The sequence below is a fragment of the Neoarius graeffei genome, chromosome 6 (assembly GCF_027579695.1).
Source record: "Neoarius graeffei isolate fNeoGra1 chromosome 6, fNeoGra1.pri, whole genome shotgun sequence".
In the NCBI taxonomy this organism is placed as follows: Eukaryota; Metazoa; Chordata; class Actinopteri; order Siluriformes; family Ariidae; genus Neoarius; species Neoarius graeffei.
In genome coordinates, this window is record NC_083574.1 from 104,350,352 (window position 1) to 104,366,997 (window position 16,646).

The 16,646-nt window shown below is 44.2% G+C and overlaps 1 protein-coding gene across 1 annotated transcript in view; it reads right to left on the minus strand.

Moving 5' to 3' along the window:
* LOC132888480 (protein NLRC5-like) overlaps nucleotides 1–16,358 on the minus strand; it is a 208,547-nt gene extending 192,189 nt beyond the window's left edge. Inside the window, exon 1 of the mRNA XM_060924526.1 lies at nucleotides 16,257–16,358. The gene's annotated coding sequence lies outside the window, so the exon portion shown is untranslated. The remainder of the gene's footprint in view (nucleotides 1–16,256) is intronic.
* Nucleotides 16,359–16,646: the final 288 nt, after the last annotated feature.

A 16,646-nucleotide genomic window follows, 5' to 3' on the forward strand; every position in this document is an offset into this window, starting at 1 on the left:
AAAAAAAATCCTTCTGTGGTGTTGACTTCATCAAAAGCCATCTGAAGGAGCAACCTGTGGTGCTTCCAAGTGACACTTTCCATTCATCAGAGGAGGAGAACTTCTTTTCCCCCATCAAGCAGGAAATCCTTCCCAGCAGCGTGCAATTTGTCACTGAAGCTCATACGCCCCTACCTGCCTCGGCTGCCTGTGAGAGGCTTTTCAGCACTGCAGGGCTGATTTTCAGACCCAAAAGGGCACACCTTGACTCAAAGAACTTTGAGAACCAGCTTCTGCTGAGGCTGAATAAAAGATTTTGGTAGTGTGGTGAAGATGAGTGAATTTCTCACAAAAGGAAAAAAGACTTGATTAGACTTTGAGTTTCCATGTTGATCATAATGTTTCAGGTTCTGTTGCTGAAAACTGATTTGCCTATTGGAGTGTAGTAAGGTTGTCAAAACTTTGCTAGTTTTTCAATATAGTGCTTCAAATTAAACAAATTCTGTTCAAAGTAATATACATTAAGTATAGTACTGGGAGTACCAAAGCTGTTAGAAATTATCCAGGTACTCATACAGGACCTCTGGTCAGTTCAGTCTTGATTATTCTGTCTGAAATTTGGCTTGCGGCAAAACTAGACTGTGTCCGGTCATTTTTTTTTTCTCTGTACCAGCACTGTGCAGGTTGTTAACCAAAGAGGAAAACTATCCTATTTGGTGTGCCTTGAATTTTTTTGGGGGGCAAGTTATCAAAAGAGGTATTGTGCATCATTGATGGGAAAAATTCATGAGTACTTTTTACTTTTGTCCTTAAGTACATTTCAGAGCCTGGAGTTTCTTACTTTTACTTAAGTAAAGGAGTTGAATCAGTACTTTTACCAGAGTATTTTTTCACACAAGTATCTGTACTTCTACTTAAGTACAGAATCTGAGTACTTTTGCCACCTCTGGTCAGTAATAACACTGAAGGCCCGAGTTCGGAGCAACCTCCAAACATGGCCACTCCAGACTACACCTCCCAAGAGCCACAGCGCCCCGTCACCAGAATTCTAATTACATCACCTGTCACCACTCTACCTACAAATCACGCAGCCTATATAAACACAGCTCACACACACATTCAGGGTGAAGTATCGTTCTGTGTCCCTGTACCTGTATGAAAAGCAATCCTAAGGTGTCGTTGAGTCATCCTGTTGGTGTGGGTCACTGGGGGCTGGGTGTGAATGGCCTTGAGAGTCGTTGGGGTGATCAATGGATTGTTGGTTCTCTCTGTCCTCCTGTGAGTCACTGAAAACAGCTGGGTTTTGGTGTGCATTCAGTTGTCTGGGAAGTGTGTCAAGGATCGCATTGTAGGTGGCTAAAAAATGGTGTCTTAGACCACCACCTCTGTTCAGTGATGGCCGTTCCAGGTTGACAAAAATGGCTTCTTTAACTCCTCACTCATACCAAAGATCCTCTCTGGCTAAAATGCGTATGTTGCAATCCTGGAATGAGTGTCCTTTGTTGTTAAGATGAAGATAGACAGCAGAGTCCTGGCCTGAGGAACTGGCTCTCCTGTGTTGAGCCATGCGCCTGTGAAGCGGTTGTTTTGCTTCCCCAATATACGAGCCCGTGCATCACTGCACTGAATTGCATACACTACGTTGTCCTGTTTGTGTCTGGCTATTCTGTCCTTAGGGTGGACCAGTTTCTGCTTCAGGATGTTACTGGGTATGAAATGTACCGGAATGTTGTGTTTGTAGAAGATCCTCCTGAGTTTCTCAAATAGACCGGAAATATAGGGAATGACAATGTTCTTGCGTTTGTTCCTGTCATCCTCCTTGTCCATTATGTTCCTTTTTCTGCTCTTGAAAAAAGCCCAGTTGGGATACCCGCAGTTCTGAATTGCATTCTTGACGTGATTCTGCTCCTCTTTTCCCTCTACCGTTGTAGGAATGTTCTGAGCCCTGTGTTGCAAGGTCCTAATGACTTCCAATTTGTGTTCCAGTGGGTGGTGAGTGTCGAAGAGTAGGTACTGGTCTGTGTGTGTGGGTTTCCGGTAGACCTCGATGCTAAGGCTTCTGTCTTGTCTAATGTGTACATCACAATCCAAGAAGGCTAGATTATTCCCACTGACGTCCTCCCAGGTGAAACTGATGTTGATATCCATTGCATTGATGTGCTTAGAGAAGGCTTCCACCTCATGGGTTTTGATTTTAACCCAGGTGTCATCCACATATCTGAACCAGTGGCTGGGAGCAACTCCTGAAAAAGTGGTCAAAGCTTTATGTTCCACTTCTTCCATGTAAAGATTGGCCACAATAGAGGACACCGGTGAGCCCATGGCGCATCCATGCTTCTGTCTGTAGAAACTTACATAAACCGGAAATAGGTGGTGGTCAGGCAGAGGTCAAGCAGGGTGCAAATCTGGTCCGTGGTGAGGTTCGTTCTATCCAGTAAGGTGCTGTCTTGAAAGAGTCGTTTTCTAACAGATTCGACTGCTTCTGTGGTGGGAATGCAGGTGAATAGAGAAGTGACATCGTAGGAAACCATGGTTTCATCTGAGTCTATTACATTCTTAAACACGTTTGAACTCAGTTAAACATACACCGACCGACAGGTGCCTCTATAGGCTTTAGCCAAATGACTTCAGGACAAGCCAATTATAAAATACACAAATGTACTCTTTTTACAGATTAAAATGCCCCTTTATTAAAAATACAAATTGATTTTACACCAGTTAAAATGTATGAAAGGCTCTAACCATATGACTGACTAGTAATTTGTTTTTGATATAAATATGGAATATTATAAGTCTAACTGAAAATTCATGTTTAGTTTATTTTAATGCAAACAAGAATAGATATGAAAAACTCTATTAAAGCCTTTTTATGAATACAGTGTACTGATTTTTATCTGGATTTGTGATTATATTATTTGCTAACTCCTATAAAAAGAAGGAACTGCAGAATTTCAAACAAATATTAAATATTAAACCAATTTTTTTTCCAATGTCTCAAAACGTCTTCCTGTCCCAGTGGACTTTGGAACTATAAATGTTGTTTATCTTGTTTCAGAACTGGACGTTACTGACGAACCCAATTCATCCTTGTGGCAGCGGGGGCATGGTCAAGCGCCGGTCTGTGACAGGAGGGCGGAGTCAGGGAAGGTAAGTGGCAGAATCACTACACCTGATGTCAATTAAGCTGTGTTTGTGTGTCTTCCCAGTGACCGCGCCCTATATAAAGAGAGAGAGAGCAGAGAAAAAGAGCTCTCTCATGAACCAGATGACTTGTGTGTGTGTGTGTGTGTATGACTGGGAGAGTTAGTTTGTTTCTGAAAAGAACAAATAAAAACCCTAAGTTATGGAACTTTATTCTGGCCTGCCGTCTTTCTGTGCTCCTCCCCCTCCTACGAACTTCCACAGTGGTGCTGAAACCCGGGATGGAGCACAGGAAAAGAACAACCCCATGGAGTCCTCCCCTTTCGCAGACCTGGTCCACGCCCTCGCCACGGCCCAGCAGAGCCAGCACCAGATGCTAATCACCTTCCGGAAGGAGCAAGAGTGCCGGTTCGAGGCCCTGGTGCTGGCGCAGCAGGAAGATCGACAGGCGTTCCGGCACCTCCTCGCGTTGGCGGGGTCCACCATCTCCACTGCCGCGGGCCCTTCGTCCCTCACGCTAGCCAAGATGGGCCCACAGGATGACCCCGAGGCCTTCCTCACGCTCTTCGAGCAGACAGCAGAGGCCTCAGGCTGGCCGATGGAACAGCGAGCGGTGCGCCTCCTCCCCCTACTAACAGGCGAGGCGCAGCTGGCCGCGCTACAGCTCCCTGCCGACCGCCAGCTGGCCTACACGGACCTTCGCCGGGCCGTCCTCCAGCGGGTGGGGTGCACCCCCGAACAACAGCGACAGCGCTTCCGTGCTCTGCGGCTTGAGGAAGTCGGCTGGCCGTTCGCATTTGGCCAGCAACTCCGGGACGCCTGCTGGCGGTGGCTGAGGGCCAACAACCGCGACGCCCAGGGAATCCTCGATCAGGTGGTGCTGGAGCAGTTCATCGGCCGCCTGCCAGAGGGAACCGCGGAGTGGGTCCAGTGCTACCGCCCGGCGTCGCTGGATCAGGACATCGAGTTGGCGGAGGACCATTTGGCAGTTGTTCCAACGGCAGGACAGCGGACATCCTCTTCTCCCCTCTCCTCTGTCTCTCTTCCCCTCTCTCCTCCTGTGTCTCGTCCTCGCCCCATTCCCCCAACACGGAGGCGGGGGCCGGCCCCACCCCAGCCGGCCTGTCGCACCCGCGGTGCCCTCCCGTTTTCCCCTTCTGTGTCTGTCTCTCCCCCCCCCCTCAGGTGAGTGAGCCCCAGGGCACTGGTGCAGAGAGGAAGCCCGGGCCGGTTGGCTGGCGCTGCTGGGAGCCGGGCCACCTCCAACAGCAGTGTTCGGCAATGGAAGTGGGCACAGTGGTTCGGATCCCCAACGCGCCAGGAGATGCCCTCGATCGGGCCGGAGTGTATCGCATACCAGTGAGTATCCAAGGGGATACATATCAGGCGTTGGTGGATTCTGGTTGTAATCAGACCTCAATTCACCAAAGCCTGGTGCAAGACGAGGCATTGGGGGGAGCACAGGGGGTGAAGGTGTTGTGTGTGCACGGGGATGTTAACAGCTACCCTTTGGTGTCGGTCCACATTTTTTTCCGAGGGGAAAAATTTATAGTAAAGGCTGCGGTTAATCCTCGCCTCACCCACTCGATAATTTTGGGGACTGATTGGCTGGGATTTGGGGAATTGATGAGGCATTTAGTGAAGAGTGGGTCCTGCCATTTCAGCAGGGGGAGGTCCCGGTGTCGCCTTGGCAGGAGCAGCTGTCACAGAGCCGTCTACGTCATCGCCGCGTCAGAGTGAGGAGCCACAGGCTCCTCCTCCCTCTCTTGGGGAATCCCTTGCGGATTTCCCGTTAGAGCAGTCGCGAGATGAGACTCTGCGGCATGCGTTTGACCAAGTGAGAGTAATCGATGGTCAAACGCTCCCGCCAAACGCCACCCCGTCCTTCCCCTATTTTTCTATTATGAAAGATAGATTATACCGAGTGACGCAGGACACTCAGACGAAAGAGCAAATCACACAGATTTTGATTCCAAAAAGCCGCCGGGAATTGGTATTCCAGGCAGCTCACTTTAATCCCATGGCTGGACACTTAGGGCAGGATAAGACACTAGCCCGAATAATGGCCCGATTCTATTGGCCGGGGATTCGCGGCGATGTCCGTAGGTGGTGTACGGTGTGCCGCGAATGCCAGTTAGTAAATCCAGCGGCCATTCCAAAAGCGCCTTTGCGCCCTCTACCATTAATCGAGACCCCGTTCGAAAGAATTGGGATGGATCTCGTCGGGCCATTAGATCGGTCAACACGAGGGCACCGCTTTATATTAGTTCTGGTGGACTATGCAACGCTATACCCAGAAGCAGTGCCTCTCCGCAATATCTCAGCACGCAGTATTGCAGAGGCGCTCTTCCGCATTATCTCCCGAGTTGGAATCCCGAAAGAGATTCTGACTGATCAAGACACCTCGTTTATGTCACGAACACTGAACGAACTGTATGGGTTATTGGGAATTAAGCCGATCCGCACCAGCGTTTATCACCCACAAATGGACGGTTTAGTTGAACGGTTCAATCGCACCCTCAAGAATATAATTAAAAAATTCGTAACTGAGGACGCACGTAACTGGGATAAATGGCTCGAACCCTTGTTATTTGCAGTGCGAGAGGTCCCCCAAGCCTCCACGGGGTTCTCCCCATTTTAATTATTATATGGGTGTAAGCCGCGTGGCATTTTAGATGTGCTGTGAGAAAATTGGGAGGAGGGACCTTCCCCAAGTAAAAATGAAATTCAGTACATCATTGACCTGTGCGCAAAACTCCACACACTCACTCACCTAACCCAGGAGAATTTGCGGCAGGCCCAAGAACGGCAAACCCGCCTGTACAACAGGGGTACGCGCCTGTTAGGGTTCAACCCAGTCTGAAACTTATTTCTCGGGACCCCCGCCCTCGTACCACCCAGACGTCTGGGACAAAACACCGCAAAAAAACAGAGAACCAGAGATCGGTTTAACTGCTGGTCAATCACAGTATTCTGCCAAAGATGAAAGATTACAAACACCTTTTATAACAAATCATAATCTCTCCAAACGGCTATTGTGTCTGTCAAATGTGTGTGTGTGTTTGTATGTGACCTCAGAGAGGGGTGTGTGTGTGTGTGTGTGTGTGTGTGTGTGTGTGTGTGTGTGTGTGTGTGTGTGTGTGTCTATGGGAGGGTGTGAGTGAGTGACATCATTTTGATATCTGTGTCTATGTGCTAGGTCAGTAAATCACATCTTAATTCCATATGTATGTGTGTGTGTGAATGAAACCTTCAATCATAAGCAAAATAATATTTCAGCAATTCAGTTTTTATCGTAGACTTTTGTTTACGGGATGTTTAAACCTCGTGTAAAAACACGGGAAGGCTATCCTCGTAATTTGTTTACGGGAAGGTGACCCTCTTGAAGTGAAGGAGCTGTCACGAGAAGAGCGCGCTTTTTATGTTAAACCCATAATAATTACCCTAATTAATCTCAGGACTGATTCCTTCGTGCCACCATGGGGGGAAAAATTGTATTATATTAATTGTCTTATTGTATTAAGGTACCCGGACCCCGAGAAAAAAAACCCACGGAATTGGATGAATTGCTGTGGTTTAGCATTCTACACAAATTCTAGACAGTTTGGCCGGCTCAGTTTTGATTTATCCTAATTCAGGTATTTGCAATCTCTGGGAGCTGTGTAATGTATCTTTAATTGTTTTAGCATTTATATAAGGCATTACTGGATATGCACAAAATAATGAAACAACAAATCAGTACTCTGGACATGAACAGTTAGAACTGTGTTCCTGGTGTGCATAAATGTAAACCTTTCGTCAATCAAACCTGTATAACCAACTTCCAAAATCCTTATTTCCCTTATAAGATCCTTATAGGATGCAAATTAAAATGATTTACCTAAAATTTGAATGATAATTAACAATGATATATCCCAGGTACTTTTTATTCAATATTAATAACAATAAACTTTAAGAATGAATACAAAGCTTCAATGTTTGCCAAAAAACACAAGGTGTAAATGTTATGTGCTCTTTTATCATCGCGGGAATTGATTATCTCATCTCATCTCATTATCTCTAGCCGCTTTATCCTGTTCTACAGGGTCGCAGGCAAGCTGGATCCTATCCCAGCTGACTACGGGTGAAAGGCGGGGTACACCCTGGACAAGTCGCCAGGTCATCACAGGGCTGACACATAGACACAGACAACCATTCACACTCACATTCACACCTACGCTCAATTTAGAGTCACCAGTTAACCTAACCTGCATGTCTTTGGACTGTAGGGGAAACCGGAGCACCCGGAGGAAACCCACGCGGACACGGGGAGAACATGCAAACTCCGCACAGAAAGGCCCTCGCCGGCCACGGGGCTCGAACCCGGACCTTCTTGCTGTGAGGCGACAGCACTAACCACTACACCACCATGCCGCCCGGAATTGATTATAGCTCTAAATAAATATTGAAGGTTTTTGTAAAAAAGAATCCATATAACTTTATTTGTACGCCCGTATACTATGTTTATTGAATCAAATCCGTATAAAATACGGACATTCTGTATATTCATTCTGATCTCAACGAAAGCTTCACTGAATCGATTCTTTAGAACAAACTCGCATGCGTGTGAATCAATTTACTTGATTCACTCTTGATTCTTGACTCAGAATCTACGGAAACCTTATTTGTATTCCTGTTTTCAAACTGTAAACAATAATCACACTCTCATGCTGCATGAAATTAAAGTATAAAATTTCCTCAAACCATTACGTGTGCATGAACTCAAACAAATGCAGTCCATGCGTCTGTATCGATTCGCTTGGTTGAGTCATTTTTATGTTTCGTCCCGAAAAAGATCCGAATCGTTTGTGAATCTCATCACTGTTAGAGATCCTCTTCCCTCAACACAGAATGGAATCATCAGAGGAAAAATCTGCTTCTTAATCAATTAGTTTCAGCGTTTGGTGAGTAGATCATCTGTATTTTATTTTTTTATATTCCTTGTGTGTTGATAGTCCGAAACTTGTAACTGGAAGGTTATCAGGAAAGACACGAGTGTTCTGCGAGGTGATCTCTGAACAGGTCCGCGAGCACTCTACAAGACTATTAATGTGTTTTAATAATTAATAGTGCAGCTATTAATGCAGTTTCATGTCTAGATCTTATAAATGATGAATACGAAGTATGTGACGGCAAATTGTGATGAACTCCAGTTCCCACGATGCTTGTGAACTGGGCATGCGCACTGGATAAAAGAAAAAGAAGCTCTTTAGGGCAAAACTCTCGTCTCATTAGATTTGGGCAGTAATTCTATGCGTTCAGACCTTAAATAATGAAATAACTGTACAAGCAAATACAACACAAAAACCATTTTTAAAACATTCACTTAAATTAAACAGACATGGTAAAAACAGAAGAAATATATTTAAGGCTTAGAGTTTGATTAATTCAGCCAAATCAAATATCACTTTCAGATTTGAAGATATTTATCAGGAATCATTTTTAAAATATTGAGTATTATACTACTTCCTGTCTAAAGGTATAATAAAAGGCATCAAATATATTTACCCTACGTGTGAATGGAAATGCTGAAAAGTTTAATGTTTAACCTAATGTTTAATGTTGATCTAAAACATTTTAAAACTGATCGTGTGGTGGTATTTTTATTAATCATATGTAATTCTAACCTTTAAATATCCTATATACTCCTGTTTCTAATGCGTTTTAGCGAAATGTGGACTTGTCTTGTCTGGGAAGCATGCAATTAGTTCAACAGCGAGCTAACCCGCTTTTTACTTCATTTTTGACATTTTTTGAATAATTGTCGTCATAATATTTAATATAATATAATATTTTGAATAATTGTTCCGTCTCTATAGTCTCTCTGTCTCTTTCTCAGTCAGCATTGAGATAAGAGCTCCCAGACTGTTACAGATAGCTATAATATAAACAACTCATGCAAGCATAGCAGGCAAGGACAGCCACAGAAATCTGCAATGAGCAGAGAAAATCATTATTTTTGGCACTTTCTCACAATAATAAATTTAATAAGTAATCTCTTTACATTACTAGGTAAATTCCATATACATAAAGTCAAAATGTCCAAGACAACCAATTCTCATTCCCATTAATACTGTTAATTGAATTAAAAATGTATTTTCAGTCTCTGTCACATATCGAATCCAACAAAGAGTGCTTATCAGCTATTCAATTTTATTCAAATTACATTCAGTGAAATTGTCTGTCATTTCAATTTGCCCTGTTTTTTATCTCCTTTTCTTTCTTTAAACTTATTGCTACTTATGAGGCTAAGCTTAACCATGTTCCTCCTAATTTCGAACTATTGATATGAAATGCTCTGATTAACTGTTTGCTGAGTTTTAAACCTCCATACTTTTGCCTTTAAAAACCACAGAGGATATGGAATGGATAGGCTTTTAATGTATTTAGTTAACCATAATTTTTTCAGCAAGAAACAGAGTTAAACGTTTACTTGAATAACTTTTTGTTTCTAAATCGGAGACTTGGGTTTATCTTTATTTAACCATTAAGGAAAAAAACTTCGTAAATTATCATGATTATGATACATTGGCTTGTATAAGTATTCATTGTCCTTGAACCTTTCCGCATTTTGTTGCACTGCAACCTGGAACTTAAATTGACATGAAACTACACAAAATATGATTTAATAAGCAGTACCTCTCTCTCTGTATCGATGTCATCCTCCAGTCTCTCTGGAGGCATGGTGAGACCGTGCACCAGCTTGTACAATACACCTGATTTACATAAGATTAATGAATTGATAGTTTCTTCTGTAATGTCACAGGTTCCTGCTCATCATTGCTGTTTTTCCATTAATGATCTCTGTTCTGCCTTTTTTTCACGCACATGAGGAGATAGCGTTTGGACTCAAGGTTCCATTGACTCTCTTGCTGTTTTTTTCAGCTGTAATTCATAACGCGCTCTGTGACCTTCTCCCTCCCTCAGGACTCTGTGGTCTGTGTGTTCTGGTATCTGCTGAGTCACCAGAAATCTGCCAAGACACTGACACTTGCGCCTGCTCCAACATCTGGCGCATAAGGGCTTTAAGGTTTCCAGAACCAATCTGCAATATTGCATGGACACTTAAGTATTTGAACTTTTGAACTTTCTCAAGGCTGTCATTCTAGACACAAAATGCCCTGCAACTAAACATGCACTGATGTCTTTTCTGGATCAGAAAATGGATCCCTGACTGCTCTTTATATAACAAGCTTCTCCATTCCGCAATCTCTCATCACGATCCACTGCAACATCCTTTGACCTGGACTGACGCTATGGTGGTCGCTTATCACTCCCTCAGAAGCACCCTTTGTTCCGCCCCTGGGGTTACCTGCTCACTTCAAGCCCTTCCACCTCTATGCCTGTGAACACCAAGGCACAGCCTCTGGGGAACATGGGGGGGGGGGGGGGGGGGGGGGGGGGGAATGCATCATTGTGCGTTTTTATCCAAAACATTAGACATTGTTGCTCAAGGCTTACCTGCGTGTCTAGGGGCTGTCTCTGCATGTGCTTTGATGATTTTAGATGCAGAAAAATTGGTTTTGTCTCACCCACTGATCTTGCACTCGTCACATCAAGTTAAACAGGTGTTGCAAAATTTACAGACCCATTAAATTAATTTAATCAGTAATTTAATAGATAATTAAATTAACATATGACTATTTATTCTCTGTTCTAGTAACGATCTTGAAATTCGTGTCTTTTGATAATGTAGGTCACGCTCTCGCACGCCTCCTTAATTCTCGGGATGACATTGATATTGGCTGTCTATCAGGTCTGATCTCTCTCCTCCAGCCCTCTAGGGATGGGGGAAGTACTCTTTGTTGATGGTTCTTGTTTTATAATTTATAATATTTATTAAATAAATTTATTATATGTGGTTACTCTGTGTGTTCAATCAATATCAGCCTGATATTCTGCATGAGACATACGCTCTTCCTTTCTCATTTGATTTTTGTCAAATTCTCTAAATGGGTAGAAGTTTTTCCCTGTTCTTGAGAGAACACGAAGGTAGTTACTCTGGCAAAAGAAATAATACCTAGTTATAATAATAATAATGATACATTTTATTTATAAGTGCCTTTCAAGGTACCCAAGGACACTAGACAGTAAAAAAGAAAAACAAACAATAAAAGCAGAACAATAAAATAACAACAATAAAATAATAAGAAGTCAATAATAATAATTATTATTATAGTTATGGGGTTTCAAATGCCATAGACTCAGACAAGGGTACCCGTTTCACCTCAAAAGTCACACAAAACCTTTGTAAGTATCTCTAAACTAAACTGGTGTTTTCACATTCCTCAATCCTCTGGTATCGTAGAACGTACTAATCGAACATTGAAAGACAAATTAATTAAGGTCATGCAGGACACAGGTTTAGTTCTGTAATCCATAATTCATTCTGGCTGAAGTTCGTGTGACACCAAGAAATTATTTTTGGAAGACCGTTCCCTCTCCCCTGGAAGAAGGGAACTCCGGCTCCGGGTACCTCTGATTTGAAAATGCATATGGATGAGTATTCTGCAGCCCTTATAGTTAAATGGTATAAAATTTGTACCAAGGCCAATAATACAATATTATCTCCACCACACACCCTTTCCAAGTTGGAGACAAGGTGCTGGTGTGACTTTTTAAAGTAATGATTTGGACAATTGGGAAAACCTAGATATGGTGGGCCTGCAGACATAGTCGCCATTACTTTTACTGCTGTTTTAACTGATCTTTTTCCACAGTAGATCCATGCCACGCGATTGAAGAAGGCTCCATAACAAAGTTGTGTCACAATGACAAGTTTGCTACTAACGTTTTCTCTGTGTCCCGAGAATCTCTGTTCTCTCTCTCTGTCTCTCTATTTCTGAGCTCTACACAGATTCGACTGAGAATCCTCAAGACGTTGTGAACAAAGAGGGGAAGAGATCTTGCGCCCCGTTTGGAACCAATCATCCTCACTACAACCATGACAGTCCTCATCACGGGTTTCGTGACTTCATTGTTGCTCGGGGCAGGGTTACCCGCCCGAGCCTTCAGGACCACTTCATTGCTCGGAGCAGGGTTACCCGCTCGAGCTGGACTTCGAGACAACATCTTCTGGACTAACTTCGCTAACTGGACTGCACAAGCGCACACCACACGAATATGTTATGTCTTTCATCTGATGCCGTTTTCTACTATTATTACACATCTCTATGCTCTGAAACTCTGTATTCTTACAGGACTCTGTTCTCACTATAGATATGCCTTCTAATTTCATTTTCCCTCACTGTTTTAGAACAAATTACTCTGAAGGAAGTAGCATGTATTTGGGACGAATTAAGAGGTTTTGAATTTCTCTAAGCTCCGGTGAGGTGGGACGAGCGCTGATCGGGCATGCCCGCCCTCTGAGCACCAATATACATCAAGAAGGGCAAAGATTAACTCAAGATTAATTCTCGATGCAGTCACATATATGATCATGAGGTGATAATGATCAAATATGATCCTAGGATTTGATAATAGTGATACTATTATCAAAGGGGGGGATTGTTAGGTTTATATAAGTATTATTCTTGACCAAGAAGGCAGTAATTTATTAAAATGGTGACAAAATTAAGGATTAACTTCGGTTCAGTTAAAAATGACCTTCTGTCTCGGCTGGACATTGTTTGGGAACATTTTGTTTATTTTGATATGAAATGTGTATTTTTGATCAGAGATGTGTCTGAACGACGCCAAGGTCTGTTTTGATGTCAGATCGACCCACACACACTTTAATGTTGGATGTAATGGTAGCCTTATTGCTGAACAAAGAGTTAAGACTTGATATTTTAGAGCTTTTTAAGATCCTTTATTATTTTGGACTATTGCATATACTATGGTAGTGATTTTAAACTGTTCCTGTGTAGCCTGACCTTCGTCCAGTGGAGAAGAACACTTCTTTGTTAGACCAAACATAGTCTTTGTTTAAAACATTGTCGTAAAAACATCTCGCACGCTTTGATGTGCGTAACGTCAGGGAGTTCGCACCGGGAGATAAAGTACTCGTACTGTTGCCCACATCGAGCTCCAAATTGATCGCCAAGTGGCAAGGACCCTTTGAGGTCACACGGCGAGTCGGGGACGTCGACTATGAGGTGAGGCAAACGGACAGGGGTGGGGCGCTACAGATTTACCACCTCAATCTACTCAAACTCTGGAACGAGGAGGTCCCCATAGCGTTGGTGTCGGTGGTTCCAGAGAAGGCGGAGCTGGGGCCGGAGGTTCAAAAGGGAGCATTGGCATCGCATACCTCTCCGGTCCCCTGTGGAGACCACCTCTCCCCGACCCAACTCGCGGAGGTTGCCCAGTTGCAGACTGAGTTTTCGGACATGTTCTCGCCCCTGCCCGGCTGCACCGACCTCATAGAGCACCACATTGAGACGCCCCCCGGGGTGGTAGTGCGTAGCCGCCCTTACAGGCTACCCAAACACAAGAAAAAAGTGGTTCGGGAAGAACTCGAGGCCATGCTCGAGATGGGCATCGTCGAGGAGTCCCAAGGTGACTGGAGCAGCCCAGTTGTCTTGGTTCCCAAGACCGACGGGTCGGTCCGGTTCTGTGTGGACTATAGAAAAGTCAACATGGTGTCTAAATTCGACGCGTACCCAATGCCTCGTATTGATGAGTTGCTCGATCGGCTAGGCACGGCTCGCTTTTACTCGATGCTGGATTTGACAAAGGGTTATTGGCAGATCCCTTTGACGCCATTATCCCGAGAAAAAAACGGCCTTTTCCACACCGTTCGGCTTACACCAGTTTGTCACACTTCCTTTTGGGCTGTTTGGGGTGCCCGCTACGTTTCAGTGGCTGATGGACAGGGTCCTCCGCCCCCACGCCACCTATGCGGCCACATACCTCGACGATATCACCAACCCAAAGAAGTGTGCGATTGGGCGGGTGGAAGTACGGTATCTGGGCTTCCACTTGGGCAACGGGCAGGTGCATCCCCAAATTAACAAGGCAGCAGCAATTGTGGCCTGCCCGAGGCCCAAGACTGGAGGGGGTGAGACAGTTCCTGGGGCTGGCTGGCTACTATCGTAGGTTTATACCTAATTATTCAGACGTCACCAGCCCGCTGACTGATCTCACTAAAAAGGGGGCACCAGATCTGGTCCAGTGGACGGAGCAATGCCAGCAGGCTTTTTCTAAGGTAAAGGCTGCACTGTGTGGGGGGGCCACTGTTACACTCCCCTGACTTTTCTCTCCCTTTTATGTTACAGACGGATGCGTCGGACAGAGGGCTGGGGGCCGTGTTGTCCCAGGAGGTGGAGGGGGAGGACCGTCCAGTGCTGTACATCAGCAGGAAGCTGTCAGTATGCTAGGGGTGCTACAGCACTATCGAAAAGGAGTGCCTCACGATCAAGTGGGCAGTCCTCGCCCTCCGCTACTACCTGCTGGGACGCCCTTTCACCCTCTGTTCGGACCACGCGCCCCTCCAGTGGCTCCACTGCATGAAGGATGCCAACGCGCGGATCACCTGTTGGTATCTGGCACTCCAACCCTTCAACTTCAAAGTGATCCACAGGCCAGGGGCGCAGATGGTTGTGGCGGACTTTCTCTCCCGTCAAGGCGGGGGGGAGTTGGCTGCAGGCCGGATGGCTGCCCGGCCTGAGTCGGGTGGTGGGGGTATGTGGCAGCGGGGGCGTGGTCAAGCGCTGGTCTGTGACAGGAGGGCGGAGTCAGGGAAGGTAAGTGGCAGAATCACTACACCTGATGTCAATTAACCTGTGTTTGTGTGTCTTCCCAGTGACCGCGCCCTATATAAAGAGAGAGAGAGCAGAGGAAGAGAGCTCTCTCATGAACCAGACAACTTGTGTGTGTGTGTGTGTGTGTGTGTGTGTATGACTGGGAGAGTTAGTTTGTTTCTGAAAAAAACAAATAAAAACCCTAAGTTATGGAACTTTATTCTGGCCTGCCGTCTTTCTGTGCTCCTCCTCCTCCTATGAACTTCGACAATCCTGTTAAATATTATCTACGCATTTAGAAAAAGAAACATGATGCAGTGTTCCACAGCTGGTCAGTTTTATTAGTAAATCACGATGACTTTGCCCCAACAGTCAGGGTCTGTGCAGGTGTAAGGATTTTTTTTTTTTTAACACTCAAGTTATTCCAGTGAAAATAAGATATAAAATGAATACAAGATGAAAGAGATACTAAATTTGGGCAAATGGATGTTAAGGAATGAGAGAGGAAAGGGAAGATAAGAGAAATAAGACAGAAAAGACAGGACACCAGTGAGAGAGGGAAACAGAGGAGGAACAGATGACAAACTTATTGAAATAAACCATTTTTATCAGTAATATCAACCCTGAATACGTACGTCAGAATATTTTAACATACAAATATAAAATACTGAGACGAGTCTCTCACCCCTCAAAAAGGTACTTTTTTCTTAGTTCATGATAAACAGGAAGGAACATGTTCAGCATGAAGCTCACGGGTGCAGTTTTGGTTTTAGTATGAGGATATTAACACCCCACCATTTTGATAATGATAAATAAGCAGACTGTACAAGGAAATGTTGGCTATAAGGTTAACTTTTTAAGCTGTGATGCAAGGCCAAATCTTTTGCCTTTCAGCAAATGCTCTTAAAATGAAAGACATTACTTTCGGGGAAAAACAACAAACACAGGCCCAACCCCAACCCCAACACACACACAGGCCTCGGATTTCAGTGGCACTGTTCCCCCAGTTTTTCCTTATTTGTGTGTTCAGAAAACAGTGTGGGCTTTATAGATAATTGGGCTAATTTTGAGGGACTGCTGGCCTGTTCGGGCAGGACGGTATCCATCCCACTCGGGAAGGTGCTGCTCTCATTTCTTGCAACATAGCACATAGTCTTAGAACAGGCCTAGTTAATTTCTGACAATCCAGAGCCAAGGCCAGGGAGCAGACGAACAGGCTAAACCGACTGTCTGCTAGCTGCACAGAGTCATGCATAATTTTATATATATATATATATATATATATATATATATATATATAAATATATATATATATATATATATATATTTTTTTTTTTTTTTTTACAGGAGAGCCCCCTCCCCCAATCCGCTCCAGCATGATGTTTACAGATGTGTGTATATTCTTCTTCTTACCGGTTATTTCCTTTAGTTCTCCTTTGCAGGCTCCATCACGTCCAAACACGTTTCCGACTAAAACAGATGAGCTGTGCTGCTGAAGAAGAGATTCTTGTGATTAGTGTCAGTGTCAGGAAGAAGTGCATGAGATCAAGCACCTAAATGCACACATCCGGTAAATGATTCACAGGAAACCAGTTTGAAGGTTGATGATTTCTGAACCACAGGAAATGATAGTTGTGTCTCCTTGTAGCACGTGACCTCAAACTGCATGCAGTAAAATCAAAGGCATTTCTGATGAATTCAACATTCTTTCCAATGAAGAAATACAAATGTTCAGATTGTTTTCTTTCTGATTGTTAGATATTTTTTACTAAAACAGCCTAGTCATGGTGTTTGTTCAGTTTG